At 41.0% G+C, this 6471-nt stretch overlaps 1 non-coding gene across 1 annotated transcript; it reads right to left on the bottom strand.

The window, feature by feature from the left end:
* Positions 1-1247: 1247 nt before the first annotated feature.
* LOC131915771 (U1 spliceosomal RNA) lies at positions 1248-1413 on the bottom strand. The gene has a single exon (XR_009380424.1). It is a non-coding gene; the product is annotated as a U1 spliceosomal RNA (small nuclear RNA).
* Between the last annotated feature and the right edge of the window lie 5058 nt (positions 1414-6471).

Here is a 6471-nt window from a genome sequence, read left to right as displayed (position 1 = left end):
TTGTCTTAATTAGCTTTAGTTATAAACCTGATACAGTATACTGCCATCTGAGACAGAAGTCTCAACTGAGGATAGACCAGATTGGACGGTGGCCATGTCTGTGAGGGACTATATTGGTGTTTAATTGATGTAAGCAGCAGGTTGAGTACACCGTGGGTTGCACTATTCTGTAGACATATGGTCTTGTGCTGTACAAGAAAGCTAGCGAAGCATGAATCTCTGAGAATGTAACCAGCAAGCAGACTTCCTCCACGGCCTCTGCTTCAGTTCCTGCCTTGAGTTCCTTCCTGCCCTGACTTCCTTCAGCGATTGACTGTAACATGGAAGCATGAGCCAAATAAACTCTTTCCTCCCCAAGTTGCTTTGGGTTAGAGTGTTTCATCATATCAAAGAAGGAAACTAAACAGAGGTGTTCAGTAAGTGTTTTTGAATGTTGAATACGTGTTTTTTACCTTTCGTTTCTTTAAAACCTTTTAGCAGACATGCTGTTGGGTTGAGGTTGAGGCTGGTAAAGACACATTTGGGTAGTGCAGTGAGAATTTTGGGAAGTGTATCACCACGCCCCTCTGGGGCTATGTTGCCAGCTCTGAGAATAAGTAGCTTTATGTGGTATCTTGGTGACTGAAAAGAAGAAAGGAATTGAGAGGCCCTCTCTACTTCACTCTTTAAAATTACTTGTCCAGCTTTCGTGGAGAAAAAATCCTAGTCCACATAAGCAATAGAATGTAATTAGCCAAGCAGAAAGCCACAGTCCTGAGAAGCAGTTGAGAGAGGCAGAGAGAGAGAGATAGAGATAGATAGATAGATAGATAGATAGATAGATAGATAGATAGATAGAGAGACAGAGAGACAGAGAGAGAGACAGAGAGAGACAGAGACAGAGACAGAGAAAGAGAGCCCTTTACTTTATTTCCTATTGGAAAGTTTGTCAAAATATCCACTTATATGGTTCATGAACTACTTTAGAGGTGCATTGTGGATATTTGAAATCTGGTGTTATCTCAGATCACCCTTTAAAAAATAAATTTTTCTTTCTTTCTTTCTTTCTTTCTTTCTTTCTTTTTCTTTCTTTCTTTCTTTCTTTCTTTCTTTCTTTCTTTCTTTCTTTCTTTCTTTCTTTCTTTCTTTCTTTCCTTCCTTCCTTCCTTCCTTCCTTCTCTCTGTCTCTCTCTGTCTCTCTGTCTCTCTCTGTCTCTGTCTCTCTCTCTCTCTCTCTCTCTCTCTCTCTCTCTCTCTCTCTCTCTCTCTATGAGAGAGCCTGAACACAGTCCCCGACTACCACAAATTATGCAGTCGAGTTTCCCTCATTTGGGGAAATTGCAGGGGACAGCACATCCAGAGTGCAACGGATAAGCCTCGCCCTGGGGAAAAACCACCTTCCTGATCATGGTATCTCCCCTGGCAGGTAAGTATACTTTATTTATTCTTTGATAGTTTCATATACATCTATAATGAATTTTGATCCCATTTACCCCCTCTTTTCTTCTTCTGATTTCCACGGAACCTCTTCTTCTCAGCAAGTCCCTCTCCTATAAGTCTTTGGGGGTGTGGGAATACACTGAGTTTAACTAGGAGGACTTAAAGTGATTGGCCCTGCTCTCATCCTTTGTCAGGGAAGCTCCTTTTGCAGTGGGCAGTGGTTCATGCATAGACTCAGAGTACTGAGTGCTGAGAAGACACTGATAACCTTAAACAGGACTTGTGCATCACCCCCCCCCACAGCCCAGCAAACACGGAAGGGGAGGGAGAGGCAATGTAAACATTAACCACTCTACTCCCCGGCCATGCCTCTGCTGTGTCACATGGACACGCGGTTAAAGGGCACAGAAGATGGAGCTACATTTATGTCAACTCCAAGCTACGTCATTCAGATTTTATTTTTAAGGAAAGCTCTAATACGTCATGTTGTGCAAGTGCAATTTCCTAAAAGAACCCTCGGTATCAGGGAGAAGGGGTGAGTGTCACTGTTTCCCTTTTATGAAGATTTGAAAGTCTCTGGGTGTCAGCTTCTATCTGCTGATAGAAACAATATGAACACATTTTTCCTTATAGGTTGCTTTGTTGAGATATGGTACCATAGCACGGCCTGAGGCAGACGGCTTACTTAGTAAGTCATCAGTTCTGAGGATGATGGTGGTAACTTCCTAGGCTTGTTATAACAAATTGTTACAGATTACATGGCTTACAACAACGTAAATAATTTTTTTTTTTTTACAGTGCAAGTGAGGAGACCAGAAGTCTGAAAATGTCTGCAGGTGTGGCTCCTTCTGTGGACCTGAAGTCAGAAACCACCCCATAGCTCTCCTCCAAATTCTGGGAGTCATTGATAACTCTCCACATTTGTTTTTGTTTTTGTTGTTTTGCTTTTCAAAACAGGGTTTCTCTGTGTAACAGCCCAAGATGTCCTAGAACTCACTTTGTAGACCAGACTGGCCTGGAACTCACAGAGATCCGCCTGCCTCTGCCTCCCCAGTGCTGGGATTAAAGGCATGTACCACCACATTTGGCTTACTCTCTGTGTTCTTACATGTGTAGATTTCTTCCTTTGTTTTAGCTTACTTCTGTTGCTGCGATGAAACACTCTGACCTAAAGCAACTTAGGGAGGAAAGGGTTCATTTGGCTTATACTTCCAGGTTACAGTCTATCATTGGGGAAATCAGGGCCAAAATTCAAAGCAGGAGCTTGAACCAGCAACTATGAGGGAACACTGCTCCCCAGATCACTTTCTGGCTCGCTCTTAGGCTCACAGTTACCTAGTTTCCTTATACATCCCAGGATCATCTGACGAGGAGTAGTGCCGCCCTCAGTGGACTGGGTGCTCCTGCATTAACCACGAATCAAGACAGCCTCTCCTTGATACGCCCATGCCCAATCTGATATAGGAAGTTCCTCAGTTGAAGCTTCTCCTCTCAGATGATTCTAGGCTTTGTCAAATTGACAATTAAGGGTAACCAGGACCCTTGTAGTCATAATGTCCTCATCACATGAGTGGTGGAAGACTCTAATTAGATGGTCCCCGGCAAATACTGCTCGATTTGGATTAGCTGTTGGAGCATTTCTGTGATGTATATTTTATTGACAAGATCCTCAATATTTTTTTTATTTAGCTTTTGGTAGAGCTGTGATGCAAAATTGCTGTTTTCCTCTCTTACCTAGGCTATGGCTTAGACTTCCTTCTCATTGCAGAAGATATGTCTTGTATTTTTTTTTTTTGTTGTTTTTTTGTTTTTCTGTACTATCAGAGAAATCTAGGGTGTGACTAGTCAAAGCCTTGCTAGTGGATAGTGTTTGAGGCACTCACATTTGGGACTGGTTTAGAAAGAATCTAAGTATTTTGGAGTTTAGTATGCACAGCTTCAGGATGGATGCAATCTAGTTCTGCTGTGTGATCAAAAGCTTGCGAGGGTTAGTCATGCCAACCAGGGAGGAAGGAACATGGATGTTAATAACCAAGTGGCCTGTTAATAACCACCGTGAGGCTTCCATCTGTATTTTTGATTATAAAGATGATGCTGGGTAGGTACTGAGGGAGCTGAATCTGAGATCAATCGAGAGTCTCACAGTGGCAGGACTTGTGAGCATTCTGAAAACATTTTTCCTTCCCACATGATCTCCAAAGATGTTCTCATTCCATAGGAAAAACCATTGTTATTTCTGACAGAGGAATAAGAAGATTTAATGCTTTAATTTACACTGATGGGGATGTTTGAATAAGATGCAAGGCAGAAACACGAGACAGTACTTACCAGAATTCAAACCATCTCCTTTCCTTACAAAAACAATAAAAAAACAAAACAAAAAATTCCAAAACAGAAAACGAACAACAACAATAACCAAGAAATTATTTTATCCATCAAGTCCTACTGGGACCATTAGAGTTAGGTTGTATTAAGTTTCCATTTTAAATTTCTATTTTCAGGTATTTCTGACATACAGTGTGTGTTTTCAAGCCAGAGGAAATTACGTTAAACAAAAAGTGAGAAATAATACAATTGCAATCTATTATTTAGAAATGACTGAAATAAAATAAAATAAAAATGAAATAGTGTTTTTGATAGTATTCTGTAGTGTTATAGCTTAAAAATAATTTTAAAAAGATATATATATATATATATATATATATATATATATATATATACCTATAAATGTTGCATTATCATCACTGTTATTAGAATTTGGGAGCTAAAAGCAGTAAAAGGGAGCACTTACTCAGAAGGGGAAGCAGAGCCAGCAGAAGTGGCTAGCATGAATGCTGTCACAGAGGTGACGTGCTGCACACGCCCCACTGTTGACCTCTGGCTTCAGCATCTTGTTTGAACCCACGCCTGGTGCATAACGAATTCAATTACTCGATTTTCTCTTCTGTTACTGCAGGTTCTTTCTCTCTTCACAACTGCTTCATATTTTTTACTTCAGCTGTTTATCTCTGCAAATATTTTCCTAAGCTAAAATGTCCTGGAATAAACTCAACGATCTGGGGGAATTTCAACTTAAAAATGTATTATGTGTATAGGTCTGAATAAGTGTGTACCATGTGAGTGAAATGTCCTTGGAGGCCGGAAGAAAGCGTCAGTTTCCCTGGAACTGCAGTTACAGGTGCTAGGCACCGAATTCAGCTCCTCTGCAAAAGCAGCAGTCACTCTTAACCCCCCAGCCATCTCTCCAGTCCCTTTCACACATTTCAAAGGAAGTGCGGAATATTTTTTAACATATTTTTCACAGAACTAGGTCTAGTTTAATTTCCTTTAAATCTGCACAGAAAATATGAAGTAGGACCACAGAATCCAAATTCAGGATTTCATATAAAAAAAGACTAGAATCTCAGTATCTCAGAGGGTTCAGACACAAGGGCTTGCGAGACAAGTGCAAACTCAGCAAGTAGTAATTTGCCTCTTTATAACACCTTTGCCCTGAGCTGAATTTACACACCCCTCAAATACAGGGAAAACGAGATCATTAAATTTTAACCCTGAGCCTGCTGCATCTAATTATAAGGTGTCTTGTCTTAACTCATGACTGCCGAATACTCGATTAAATTACCTGATTTTTCTATTCTGGTTATATAATCCGGTTTCTGTGCAAAGTGGAGCACTCCCAGGAAGGAAGGGAAAGAGTAGCCCTTAATTCTCAAGTGATGACTTTACTAGAATATGTATGTACACGTGCACAAGTGTGTGAAATGTGTCAAAGAGCAGAAAGACAACACCTTTGTGACTAGACTCCTGTAGTGGTTTGAGTGAGAATGGCCCCCAGGGGCTCCTATGTTTGAAAACTTGGTCCCTAATTGGTAGAACTCTTAGAAGGATTAGGAGTTGTGGTCTTGTTGGAGGAGGTGTGTTACTGGGGGCAGGCTTTGGTGTTTCCAGTTAGCTCTCTCTGATGTGAGCTCACAGCTGTTCCTGCTGCCATGTCTTTACTCCACCATCATGGACTCTAACCTCCTGGAACCATAAGCCCAGTTAGATGCTTTCTTTTATAAATCATCTTGGTCATGGTGTCTTATCTCAGTAAAAAAAAAAAAAAAAAAAAATGTAACTAAACAATCCCCAAAACTTGGTTTCAAGGATATACTAGTAAAAGAAAATTTCGTACACTGTATGTTTCCCAGGTCTTTGTTTCTTTACTCTACTTGCCTGCAAAAAAGTTTTTTTGTGGATCTAAGAGTCATCTCAATGAGAAAACAAAGGTATGATTCTCTTCCTGTGACTGCATCAGCCAGGGGACACTAATCTGAATGCCATAGGATGCCTGTGTTTGGGATGGTCAGGTGGCAGTGCACCTGATAATTGGAGGTGGGAATGCTCACACAGTTCCACTGGAATGCAATCCTAACCAAAAGTCAATGAGCCACAAATTACACTCCTCTGAGGCTGGTGTGGGGGAGGGACATTGAGTGGAGCTTTATAAAAACTAAATTGAGGCGTGTGGGGTGTTTCTCACTGATTTTGGATTTCTGAGATGAGTGTGAAAAAGATGAGTGAGGAAAGTAAGAGCTGGAGAGTGGCAGGAATGCCTTGATTTACCAAGGCAGGGTGTGGCAGATTTCTTAATAAGCTTTGATTCTCTATAAAATGAAGACATTGGAGCTCACTGCTCAATTTCAGGACTAGATTCTCAGTTCAATTGGTCACATGAATTCATTTCTTTAAAAAAAATTTATTAAGAAATTTTATGAGTAAACTGGGGGGGCAATGGAGGGTAGGAGATGGGGGATGAGAACATAAGGGAACTGGATGGTCGAGCTGAACAGGGGTGGAGTGGGAGAGCAATGAATTCATAAGGTTTTTAAAAAAATTAAAAAATATGTATGCATGTGCCTGTGCCTGCAGAGACTACAAGAGGGCTGGAGCTGGAGTTACACATGGTTGTAAGCTGACTGATGTAGGTGCTGGAAGCTGAACTTAGGTCCTCTGCAAGAGCCTCAAATTCTCTTATCTGCTGAGCCATCTCCCCACACACCTCACACATAG

The sequence above is a fragment of the Peromyscus eremicus genome, chromosome 7, assembly GCF_949786415.1.
Source record: "Peromyscus eremicus chromosome 7, PerEre_H2_v1, whole genome shotgun sequence".
NCBI classification, from domain to species: Eukaryota; Metazoa; Chordata; class Mammalia; order Rodentia; family Cricetidae; genus Peromyscus; species Peromyscus eremicus.
The sequence above is the reverse complement of the archived record's forward strand: the minus strand, read 5'-3'. Positions and strand labels throughout refer to the sequence as shown.